This window comes from Schistocerca gregaria, chromosome 4 (genome assembly GCF_023897955.1).
Source record: "Schistocerca gregaria isolate iqSchGreg1 chromosome 4, iqSchGreg1.2, whole genome shotgun sequence".
NCBI lineage: Eukaryota > Metazoa > Arthropoda > Insecta > Orthoptera > Acrididae > Schistocerca > Schistocerca gregaria.
The window spans coordinates 126,424,167-126,437,451 of NC_064923.1; the positions used below are offsets into that span (position 1 = coordinate 126,424,167).

At 43.2% G+C, this 13,285-nt stretch overlaps 1 protein-coding gene across 2 annotated transcripts in view; it reads left to right on the top strand.

The window, feature by feature from the left end:
• LOC126266957 (uncharacterized) overlaps nt 1-13,285 on the top strand; it is a 1,160,365-nt gene that overhangs the window by 844,837 nt on the left and 302,243 nt on the right. The window lies entirely within an intron of this gene.

A 13,285-nucleotide genomic window follows, 5' to 3' on the forward strand; every position in this document is an offset into this window, starting at 1 on the left:
ATGGCGGCGTATCGGGGAACATCAAATGGCTGACAAGGGGAACGCCTCAGGCTCGGCCAACAGGTTCGGCGCATTTTTGGGCAGACGGCTTGTGTGAATGAAAGACTCTAAGGCATTTTGGCTCAACATCCCCCCCCCCCCCCAACCACGATTTACCATCCAGAATTAATTAGAGCTGTACTCTACTTGTTTAATAAGTTAACCTATCCGCTGCATTCATTGGAACATTATTGGCTCTGTCCACTAAGCTTCTAACCGACACTTGTTCATAAAACTGCAGGTAGCAGAACTGGTTGGGAACCACATCTGTTGCAGTTCCTTTTCCGAAGATCGTGATGGCATGCTATTTGTCTTGCCTCATTGCTTCGAGATCCGAGAACGAAATACGATCAATCTACAGTGATACCGATTTTTTCGTGGAACCTATTAAATTTACATCTATTTTATCAATGTCTTTTTTCAGTTCCATCTACGTCTACATAGCGTTTGTAATAACTCACTCTTCCCACCAAAAGGCTATCAGATTTTATACACTACTGGCCATTAAAATTGCTATACCAAGAACAAATGAAGATGATAAACGGGTATTCATTGGACAAATATATTATACTAGAACTGACATATGATTACATTTTCACGCAATTTAGGTGCATAGATCCTGAGAAATCAATACCCAGAACAACCACCTCTGGCCGTAATAACGGCCTTGATACGCCTGGATATTGAGTCAAACACAGCTTGGATGGCGTGTACAGGTACAGCTGCCCATGCAGCTTCAACACGATACCACAGTTCATCAAGAGTAGTGACTGGCGTATTGCGACGAGCCAGTTGCTCGGCCACCATTGATCATACGTTTTCAGTTGGTGAGAGATCTGGAGAATGTGTTGGCCAGAGCAGCAGTCGAACATTTTCTGTATCCAGAAAGGCCCGTACAGGACCTGCAGCATGCGGTCGTGCATTATCCTGCTGAAATGTACGGTTTCGCAGGGATCGAATGAAGGGTACAGCCACAGGTCGTAACACATCTGAAATGTAACGTCCACTGTTCAAAGTGCCGTCAATGCGAACAAGAGGTGACTGAGACGTGTAACCAATGGCACCAGATACCATCACGTCAGTTGATACGCCAATATGGCGATGAAGAATACACGCTTCCAATGTGCGTTCACCGCAATGTCGTGAAACACGGATGCGACCATCATGATGCTGTAAACATAACCTGGATTCATCCGAATAAATGACGTTTTGCCATTCGTGCAGCCAGGTTCGTCGCTGAGTACACCATCGCAAGCGCCCCAGTCTGTGATGTAGCGTCAAGGGTGACCGCAGCGATGGTCTCCGAGATTATAGTCCATGCTGCTGCAATCGTCGTCGAACTGTTTGTGCAGATGGTTGTTGTCTTGAAAACGTCCCCATCTGTTGACTCAGGGATCGAGACGTGGCTGCACGATCCGTTACAGCCATGCGGATAAGATGCCTGTCATCTCGACTGCTAGTGATACGAGGCCGTTGGGATCCAGCACGGCGTTCCGTGTTACCCCCCTGGACCCACCGATTCCATATTATGCTAACATTCACTGGATCTCGACCAATGCGAGCAGCAATGTCGCGATACGATAAACCGCAATCTCGATGGGCTACAATCCGACCTTGATCAAAGTCGGAAACGTGATGGTACCCATTTCTCCTCCTTACACGAGGCATCACAACAACGTTTCAGTAGGCAACGCCGGTCAACTGCTGTTTGTGTATGAGAAATCGGTTGGAAACTTTCCTCATGTCAGCACGTTGTAGGAGTCGCAACTGGGGCCAAACTTGTGTGAATGCTCTGGAAAGCTAATCATTTGCATATCACAACATCTCCCTGTCGGTTAAATTTCGCGTTTGTAGCAATTCATCTTCGTGGTGTAGCAATTTTAATGGTCAGTAGTGTAATTTTCTCTTCCACATTGTTAATAAAAATATTCACCACTGAATCCAAAGTACTAGAATCCCCAGATCGCTCATTTTTCTGCAGGTAAAATTCGTTGTTAAATGAAAAATAGTTAAAATCGGTGAGAAGTCACAGCAACTCTATTAGCTCACAGACATTTCTTGTCTCGAGACCTTCTTATATTATATGAGATTATTTTTAATAATCTCGATCGTCTCATTCACTGGCGTACAGGTTTTTAATACCCAGGAAGAATGGTCTGGAAGATTCAGTGACTGGCTTGTCTTTAATTTTGTTGATTAAGGCAACACTGCTGGTTACAGTTTAGCTGTTACCAAACACGCAATTGTCTCTAAGGAAGTGATTAATTAGATTCGTCTATTTGTAAGAACAACTCCCTCTTGTATTAACAATCGGTTTGAGTGGATTATTTCCCTTGTGAACCCTCAGTTTTGATTGTAATCTGGGAGCCGTGCGTCTCATGCTATGACATTTACTTGTCTTGGCATCATCTTGGAATACATACGCTTAAGAGCCCTGTTGAGTTCCTTTTGAAACTCACCATTTAAATCTTTACGTATTTTGATTATGCCATTTACACTAATTAAAATCTCGTGTTTTTTGATGTACGTATTATTCTTCTTTAATGGTCTCTAAAGCATACTCTTTATCTGACATGATAGCAATTGCTTTACCACTCGTTAATTTCTTGTTGATAGATTTTTTTGTCCTCCGATTCGTAGCACAGTCATGATACTTCGTACCATTCCGCGTTTACGTTATTCAACTTCTATGGCCTTAAGCAATTTGTGCCCTACCTCACCTGTTTCATTATGATCAGGGTTTGCTAAGTCAGTCACCATTTTAGCAGCAACGACTGTCTCTTTTTATATTTCCTTATCAAACGTCAGTGCAATATTTACTTAAAGTATTTTTTCAACTTCCTCAAACACAATATTCATTTGATTCACTACTCTTGGGTAGATACTATAGCTGCGGCTGTACTAAGATTAAGCAATTTATTATCATGTTTCAATTTCTTCTTTACAAACTTCCTTTGCTATATTTTATGAATCTGACATTTTACTCCTTCCCAAGCGTGTTCCTGCAGAATCCCTTACATGTCATCTGGTACTGAAGCTATTTGTCTACTTATCCTTTTCACCATAGAGAAATTTAATTTCGGTGCCTAACCACAGTTTCTTTGCCTTCGCCACTGCTAACTGTTCTGCTCTAGGTTAATGGACACGTATTTTTAACTGTACTTAATTCAGGATAAGATCGGCTTTAGCGTATTCTTTGTTGAACCTAATATTACCGACAGCTTTAAGAAATTTCCATGTAAGGTTTCTATATTTACACACAAACCTCAATGCCTTCTTAGTGCAAGAATTCTAATATTTTATATCTTAAGGACCAGAGGTAGTGGTTGTTAAGGTAATCGTTATAAATGTTTTAACATACAACCATTAAGACTAGCAACATAATTAACAACAGCACGTTTCAGGAGTCAAGCTTCCGTCATCTGTCTGTCTAAGTTAACCCTACATAAAATGCACTTCAAAGGACTCAAGATCAAAACATAAAAACAAATGAAATTATTTGGATATGAAGTCAGGTTTTACTTTAAAAACAGCAACACCATATTCTCTGCTCCACTTATCTACATTACCGCAAATCCACCGAAGCATTCCTCCTGTAAGGCGGGAACTTCTTTAGTGTTTCAGTAAATGCAGATATCCTGTACACCCGAATGAGATTTTCACTCTGCAGCGGAGTGTGCGCTTATATGAAACTTCCTGGCAGATTAAAACTGTGTGCCGGACCGAGACTTGAACTCGGGACCTTTGCCTTTCACGGGAAAGTGCTCTACCAGAGTGATAGTGCACTTGCGCGCGAAAGGCAGAGGTCCCGAGTTCGAGTCTCTGTCCGCCACACACTTTTAATCTCCAGGAAGTTTCATCCTGTATACCCATTTCATCTACGGATTTTTTCCATCTTTTTTCTATATTTTCCACAACAAGTTCTCCAAGTTCTATGTGTAAACGTATAAGAATATTTGTGGTTTTATTGCTTACGCTACCAGGTTTATTTATCATCCAACAGTGGTATCCGCAAAATCACTTGTTCCCCTTCTTCCAGATGACAACGCGAAAAAAATGTATCTGTGAACACACAATTCTAATGGCCAAAGCCAACCCTTATATATATACAGTGAGACACACATGGATTGCAATGGAGGTGGAGTGCTGATTTTAACTATCTTAAATAAAGTACAGCCTTATGTTTGTTGATTTTCACAAAATCTATCTCCATGACCACCTAACACAGCTGACATCAATTTATACACTGCTGGAAATTGAAATAAGAACACCGTGAATTCATTGTCCCAGGAAGTGGAAACTTTATTGACACATTCCTGGGGTCAGATACATCACATGATCACACTGACAGAACCACAGGCACATAGACACAGGCAACAGAGCATGCACAATGTCGGCACTAGTACAGTGTATATCCACCTTTCGCAGCAATGCAGGCTGCTATTCTCCCATGGAGACGATCGTAGAGATGCTGGATGTAGTCCTGTGGAACGGCTTGCCGTGCCATTTTCACCTGGCGCCTCAGTTGGACCAGCGTTCGTGCTGGACGTGCAGACCGCGTGAGACGACGCTTCATCCAGTCCCAAACATGCTCAATGGGGGACAGATCCGGAGATCTTGCTGGCCAGAGTAGTTGACTTACACCTTCTAGAGCACGTTGGGTGGCACGGGATACATGCGGACGTGCATTGTCCTGTTGGAACAGAAAGTTCCCTTGCCGGTCTAGGAATGGTAGAACGATGGGTTCGATGACGGTTTGGATGTACCGTGCACTATTCAGTGTCCCCTCGACGATCACCAGAGGTGTACGGCCAGTGTAGGAGATCGCTCCCCACACCATGATGCCGGGTGTTGGCCCTGTGTGCCTCGGTCGTATGCAGTCCTGATTGTGGCGCTCACCTGCACGGCGCCAAACACGCATACGACCATCATTGGCACCAAGGCAGAAGCGACTCTCATCGCTGAAGACACGTCTCCATTCGTCCCTCCATTCACGCCTGTCGCGACACCACTGGAGGCGGGCTGCACGATGTTGGGGCGTGAGCGGAAGACGGCCTAAAGGTGTGCGGGACCGTAGCCCAGCTTCATGGAGACGGTTGCGAATGGTCCTCGCCGATACTCCAGGAGCAACAGTGTCCCTAATTTGCTGGGAAGTGGCGGTGCGGTCCCCTACGGCACTGCGTAGGATCCTACGGTCTTGGCGTGCATCCGTGCGTCGCTGCGGTCCGGTCCCAGGTCGACGGGCACGTGCACCTTCCGCCGACCACTGGCGACAACATCGATGTACTGTGGAGACCTCACGCCCCACGTATTGAGCAATTCGGCGGTACGTCCACCCGGCCTCCCGCATGCCCACTATACGCCCTCTCTCAAAGTCCGTCAACTGCACATACGGTTCACGTCCACGCTGTCGCGACATGCTACCAGTGTTAAAGACTGCGATGGAGCTCCGTATGCCACGGCAAACTGGCTGACACTGACGGCGGCGGTGCACAAATGCTGCGCAGCTAGCGCCATTCGACGGCCAACACCGCGGTTCCTGGTGTGTCCGCTGTGCCGTGCGTGTGATCATTGCTTGTACAGCCCTCTCGCAGTGTCCGGAGCAAGTATGGTGGGTCTGACACACCGGTGTCAATGTGTTCTTTTTTCCATTTCCAGGAGTGTACTTTCTCATATGTTAATAATACGGAATACTATTCAGCTACAACTGTCAAAGCTTTGTGTACACTCTAAAGATACAAAATGTATGTAATAGATGAAAATAATGTTCGAAATGCTGATCCAATGCAGTAATTAAAGCAGTTGTATCCTACTGGTAACACTCATCTCAAATGCGCTATTCTTGCTTGTGGCTGTTTCGCTTTTCGTATATTTTCCTCGATCAGTATGGACAACCCAACTCCCAAGTAGTGTTTCCGCCAGTGTAGTGGAATCCGGGCGGACGTTATCGTGGAGAACCACCACTTCAGGCAGTCGTCCTGCTCGTTGTTCTTAAGACTGCATCTGCAGGGCGTCTTAGCTGTTGAACATAGACACTCATGTTCATAAATTAAGGATAATGCTGATACATGCTGAAACAGCGCTATGGTGGGCGGTTTGCGGGTTTAAATCACCTCTGGGTATGACCATGCGGTGCATTTGACCTGCGGTCGTCTCACGGTGGCGCTGGCAGCAGTCCACATACGCAGAGGTGTGTCGGTGCATGTCAGAGTACGGTGCAGCGAGTAAGTGTGCAGACGTTTTCAGACGTGCTAATGGTGACTGTGTGTTGAAAATGGCTCAAAGAACACATATTGATGACGTTATGAGGGGTAGAATACTAGGGCGACTGGAGGCTGGTCAAACACAACAGATCGTAGCACGGGCCCTCGATGTGTCACAAAGTGTGATCTCAAGATTATGGCAACGATTCCAGTAGACAGAAAACGTCTCCAGGCGCTACAGTATGGGACGTCCACAGTGTGCAACCCCACAAGAAGACCGATATCTCACCATCAGTGCCCGCAGACGGCCACGGAGTACTGCAGGTAGCCTTGCCCGGGACCTTACCGCAGCCACTGAAACAGTTGTCTCCAGACACACAGTCTACATACGACTGAACAGACATGGTTTATTCACCCGGGGACCTGCAAGGTGCATTCCACTGACCCCTGGTCACAGAAGAGCCCGTAAAGCCTGCTGTCAAGAACACAGTACATGGTCATTGGAACACTGGTCCCAGGTTATGTTGACGGAAGAGTCCAGGTGTAGTCAGAACAGTGATTCTCGCCCGGTTTCCATTTGGCGTGAACTAGGAACGAGATACCAACCCCTTAATGTCCTTGGAAGTGAGCTAATGGAGGTCGTGGTTTTATGGTGTGGGATTATGACTGGTGCACGTACACCCCTGGATGTCTGACAGAGCAACTGTAACAGGTCAGGTGTATCGGAACGTCATTTTGCACTAGTATGGCCGCCTTTTCAGGGGTGCAGTGGGTCCCACCTTTATCCTAGGCATAGTCATTGTGACATATGACTATTTCCACATACTTTATGCGATTTTTTTACAACCACGCACCGACAGTCCCTGACGGTCAGTAGGTGGCGTTAGGTGGCTTGCTTTAGATGTGGTTTCCCTCGCGATTCCACTTTGCTATCTCATTACCTTCGAAGGGCTAAAATGCCCATGACGGATGTATTACTCAGATGACATCCAGTGACCCTTTCACTTTTGAAGTCACTGACCTCTCCTGACCTGTCCATTCTGCTCTTGCTGCTTCTCTACTGTTTTTATACTAGCGGGTCCGCCTCTCGTGACATCTGGTGGTCGATTTCGCATTCCACAACGGTACTCGGATACTTTTGATCAGAAAGTATTATTTATAAATAATAAATTTCAGTACATTCGCGATCATAGTATACTTACAATATACCAACAGTTCAAATTTCACAGTTTTGTAAATGCCGAAACACCTAGAGACCAAGTGTCGTTTCACAATTATTAACGCTTTTTTTTCTTTTATAGTGCCAGTCCCCTCTCACGTATTTTTCATCCAGTTTTTCCAGGAGTCTTGCATATTCTCTTAGACTTTCCAAGGTAATAAATACGGGTAATCCCTTTTGCAGTATTCTAGATAACGCTAGCTTTAACCTTTCCGGCAGAAGAAAATAATCTCCAATTTGCATGATCACCTTCTTCCGCCTGTCTCCTATGTTCGCTATCTCATTTCTAGCCAGAAGTGATGCATTAACAAATCGGGTACAAATAAAACGAGGAAAGGCGAAAGTAATGAGAAGCAGCAGAAATAAGAACAGGTAAAAACTTAACATCATAATTGGTGATCATCGAGTACCTAGGCAGCAAAATAACTCATGACGGACGGAGCAGGGAGAATATGAAAAGCATACTAGCACAGGAAAAAAGGACATTCATGGCTAAGAGAAGTATAGTATTATAAAACGTAGGTTTTAATTTGAGGAAGAAATTTCTGAGAATGTACGTTTTGAGCACAGCATTGTATGGCAGTGAGACATGGACAGTAAGAAAACCGTAACAGAATACAATAAAAAAACTGAGATGTGATGCTACAGAAGAATGTTGAAAATTAGGACTACTGACAAGATAAGCAATGAGGAGGTTATCCGCCAAATCGTCGAGTAAAGGCATATATGGAAAACACTGACAAGAAGAAGGAGCAGGATGGAACGTCATCGACTAAGACATTAGGGTATAACTTCCATGGTAATAGTGGGAGGAGACAAAGATTGGGATACATCCACCAAATAATTGAGGACGTAGGCTACAAGTGCTTCTCCGAGATGAAAAGTTTGGGACGCGAGTAAATTCAGGCGGACTGGATCAAACAAGTCAGTACACGGATGACACAAAGAAAAAGAAAGTGTACAAGTCTCCTCATCTCTTCATAACAACATCCACCTACATCTGTTTGAACCTGCTCGCAGTATCCAAGCCTCGTTGTCCTCCTACAATTTTTGTCCCTTTCTCCTCCCTCCACTCCCAAAATGACTACTGCGTGATGCTTCAGGATGGGACCTATCAATCTATCTCTTCCTTTATTCAAGTTTAACTATAAATCTCTGTTTCCTCCAATTCATATCTGTATATTTTCGTTAGTCACTCGAGTCACCGATCTCTATTCCAGCATTCTTCTTTAGCACAACATTTCACAAGCTTATATTCTCTGCAGATCATGAAGAAATTGAAGAAATGTGTGATCAAATAAAAGAAATTATTCAGATAGTGAAGAGAGATGAATATTTAATAGTCATGGGTGACTGGAATTCGGTAGTAGGAAAAGGGAGAGAAGGAAACGTAGTAGGTGAATATGGACTGGAGCAAAGAAATGAAAGAGGAAGCCGCCTGGTAAATTTTTGCACAGAGCACAACTTAATCATAGCTAACACTTGGTTCAAGAATCATAAAAGGAGGCTGTATACATGGAAGAAGCCTGGAGATACTAAAAGGTATCAGATAGTTTATATAATGGTAAGACAGAGATTTAGGAACCAGGTTTTAAATTGTAAGACATTTCCAGGGGCAGATGTGGACTCTGACCACAATCTATTGGTTATGACCTGTACATTAAAACTGAAGAAACTGCAAAAAGTTGGGAATTTAAGGAGATGGGACATGGATAAACTAAAAGAACCAGAGGTTGTACAGAGATTCAGGAAGACCATAAGGGAGCAATTGACAGGAATGAGGGAAAGAAATACAGTAGAAGAAGAATGGGTAGCTTTGAGGGATGAAGTAGTGAAGGCAGCAGAGGATCAAGTAAGTAAAAAAACGAGGGCTAGTGGAAATCCTTGGGTAACAGAAGAAATATTGAATTTAATTGATGAAAGGAGAAAATATAAAAATCCAGTAAATGAAGTAGGCAAAAAGGAATACAGATGTCTCAGAAATGAGATCGACAGGAAGTGCAAAATGGCTAAGCAGGGATGGCTAGAGGACAAATGTAAGGATGTAGAGGCTTATCTCACTAGGGGTAAGATAGATACTGCCCACAGGAAAATTAAAGAGCCCTTTGGAGATAAGAAAACCACTTGTATGAACATCAAGAGGTCAGATGGAAACCCAGTTCTAAGCAAAGAAGGGAAAGCAGAAAGACGGAAGGAGTATATAGAGGGTCTATACAAGGGCGATGTACTTGAGGACAATATTATGGAAATGGAAGAGGATGTAGATGAAGACGAAATGGGAGATACGATACTGCGTGTAGAGTTTGACAGAGCACTGAAAGACCTAAGTCGAAACAAGGTCCCCGGAGTAGACAACATTCCATTGGAACTACTGACGGCCTTGGGAGAGCCAGTCCTGACAAAACTCTACCATCTGGTGAGCAAGATGTATGAGACAGGCGAAATGCCCTCAGACTTCAAGAAGAATATAATACCAATCCCAAAGAAAGCAGGTGTTGACAGATGTGAAAATTGCCGAACTATCAGTATAATAATAAGTCACAGCTGCAAAATACTAACGCGAATTCTTTACAGACGAATGGAAAAACTAGTAGAAGCCGACCTCGGGGAAGATCAGTTTGGATTCCGTAGAAATGGGTTGGAACACGTGAGGCAATACTGACCCTACGACTTATCTTAGAAGCTAGATTAAGGAAGGGCAAACCTACGTTTCTAGCATTTGTAGACTTAGAGAAAGCTTTTGGCAATGTTGACTGGAATACTCTCTTTCATATTCTTAAGGTGGCAGGGCTAAAATATAGGGTGCGAAAAACAATTTCCAATTTGTACAGAAGCCAGATGGCAGTTATAAGAGTCGAGGGACATGAAAGGGAAGCAGTGGTTGGGAAGGGAGTGAGACAGGGTTGCAGTCTCTCCCCGATGTTATTCAATCTGTATATTGAGCAAGCAGTGAAGGAAACAAAAGTAAAGTTTGGAGTAGGTATTAAAATCCATGGAGAAGAAATAAAAACTTTGAGGTTCACCGATGACATTGTAATACTGTCAGAGACAGCAAAGGACTTGGAAGAGCAGTTGAACTGGATGGATAGTGTCTTGAAAGGAGGATATAAGACGAACATCAACAAAAGCAAAACTAGGATAATGGAATGTAGTCGAAGTAAGTCGGGTGATGCTGAGGGAATTAGTTTAGGAAATGAGACACTTAAAGTAGTAAAGGAGTTTTGCTATATGGGAACAAAATAACTGATGATGGTCGAAGGAGAGAGGATATAAAATGTAGACTGGCTATGGCAAGGAAAGCGTTTCTGAAGAAGAGAAATTTGTTAACATCGAGTATAGATTTAAGTGACATGAAGTCATTTCTGAAAGTATTTGTATGGAGTGTAGCCATGTATGGAATTGAAACATGGACGATAAATAGTTTGGACAAGAAGAGAATAGAAGCTTTCGAAATGTGGTGCTACAGAAGATTGCTGAAGATCAGATGGGTAGATCACATAACTAATGAAGAAGTATTGAATAGGATTGGGGAGAAGAGAAGTTTGTGGCACAACTTGACCAGAAGAAGGGATCGGTTGGTAGGACATGTTCTGAGGCATCAAGGGATCACCAATTTAGTATTGGAGGGCAACGTAGAGGGTAAAAATCGTAGAGGGAGACCAAGAGATGACTACACTAAGCATATTCAGAAGGATGTGGGTTGCAGTGAGTTCTGGGAGATGAAGTAGCTTACACAGGATAGAGTGGCATGGAGAGCTGCATCAAACCAGTCTCAGGACTGAAGACAAGAACAACAACAATATTCTCTTCTTGTCAATACTGCTTTTTGTCCATTTTTCACGACCACATAAGGTTAACAGCACTCCAGAGAAATACGTTCGGAAGAGATTTACTCGTCTGTTTAAATTCAGCGTTAAAAAATTGCTCTTTATCAGAATCGCTTTTCTTGTTAATGCCAGGCTACAATTCATATCTTTTTTTACTTCGTCCATCGTCAATTAGTTTGCTGCGATTAGTAAGAAGAAATTATACTTTTAGCATCTCATTTGTTAACTCAGTACACTCAGTAACGTCTTATTTAATTAGTGTGCCTCCCATTGCCATGTTTTATGCTTGCATACGGACACGGTGTGTACTAAAACAGCCATCCATGTAAAATTAGACCATCCTTTATCACCAGGTTTTGTTTGTAACGTTACACCAACCTTCTAACAAACGATGTACCTCCATTTGTCATTAACTCGACGTTTTCATCATCATTAGGTGGTCCTTCCCTCGTCCAGAACCACGCACCTTTAATTTTGCTTTTACTGGCCTTTATTAGCGCCCCATAGAACTACTGTGTTTTAGTGGTAGCCATTTTCCGGTTTCTCCTTATTTATTTCACCCCTTGAAGAGTTGCCCCAGTATTTAGTTTGTTGACTCGTATTGGAGTTTAGGATCGGATAATCAAACGGTGTTAACCTGCAGTGAATTATTTGTCATAATTCTGAACAAATGATGTGAATCATTCAAAAGCACACCAACAAATGAAAACCTTTCTGTTATTCAATACCTTGTTGTTGTGGTGGTGGTCTTCAGTCCGGAGACTGGTTTGACGCACCTCTCCATGCAACTCTATCCTGTGAAAGCTTCTTCATCTCCCAGTACCTACTGCAACCTACATCGTTCTACATTTGCTTAATGTATTCATCTCTTGGTCTTACTGTCTTCCTCTACAATTTTTATCCTCCACGATTTCCTCCAACAATAAATTGGTGATTCCTTGATGCCTCAGGACGTGACCTACCAACCGGTAGTCAGATTGTGCCACAATTTCCTATTCTCCCCAATTCTTTTCAGTACCTCCTCATTAGTTACGTGATCGACCCATCTAATCTTCAATATTCTTCTGTAGCACCACATTTCGAAAGCTAAACTGTTTATCGTCCATGTTTCACTTCCATACGTGGCTACACTCTATACAAATACTTTCAGAAAAGAGTTCCTGACACACAAATCTATACTCGATGTTAACAAATTACTCTTCTTCAGAAACGCTTTCCTTACCATTGCCAGTGTACATTTTATATCCTCTCTACTTCGATTATCATCAGTTGTTTTGCTCCCCAAATAGCAAAACTCATCTACTACTGTAAGTGTCTCATTTCGCCGAGCGGTTCTAGGCGCTTCAGTCTGGAACCGCGCCAGCGCTACGGTCGCAGGTTCGAATCCTGCCTCGGGCATGGATGCGTGTTATGTCCTTACGTCAGTTAGGTTTAAGTAGTTCTAAGTTCTGGGGGCTTGATGACCTCAGGTTTTAAGTCCCATAGTACTCAGAGCCATTTGAACCATTTTGTCACATTTCTTAATCTAATTCCCTCAGCATCACCTGATTTAATTCGACTACATCCCATTATCCTCGTTTTGCTTTTGTTATTGTAAATCTTATATTCTCCTTTTAAGACACTGTCCATTCCGTTTAACTGCTCTTCCGGGTCCTTTACTGTCTCTGACAGAATTACTATGTCGCCAGCAGACCTCGAGGATTTTATTTCTTCTTCGCGGAATTTAACTTCTACTCCAATTTTTTCCTGTGTTTCCTTTATTGCTTGCTCAGTATACTGATTGAATACCTTAGTAAGCCGATACCATGTGATAAGGAAGTAAAAGCTTGTGTACGATAACACAGCAGCTGAATAGACATCTTATTTGTCGTAGGGTGTACTCTGTGGTATTGCACAAGGAACGCTGAAATTGATCGAGTGCTGTTCTGCTCAGCTGACAACTAATGACAGCCTAATGAGCCAAAAATCGGTTTCTAATAAACAAATATGAGTGTAAC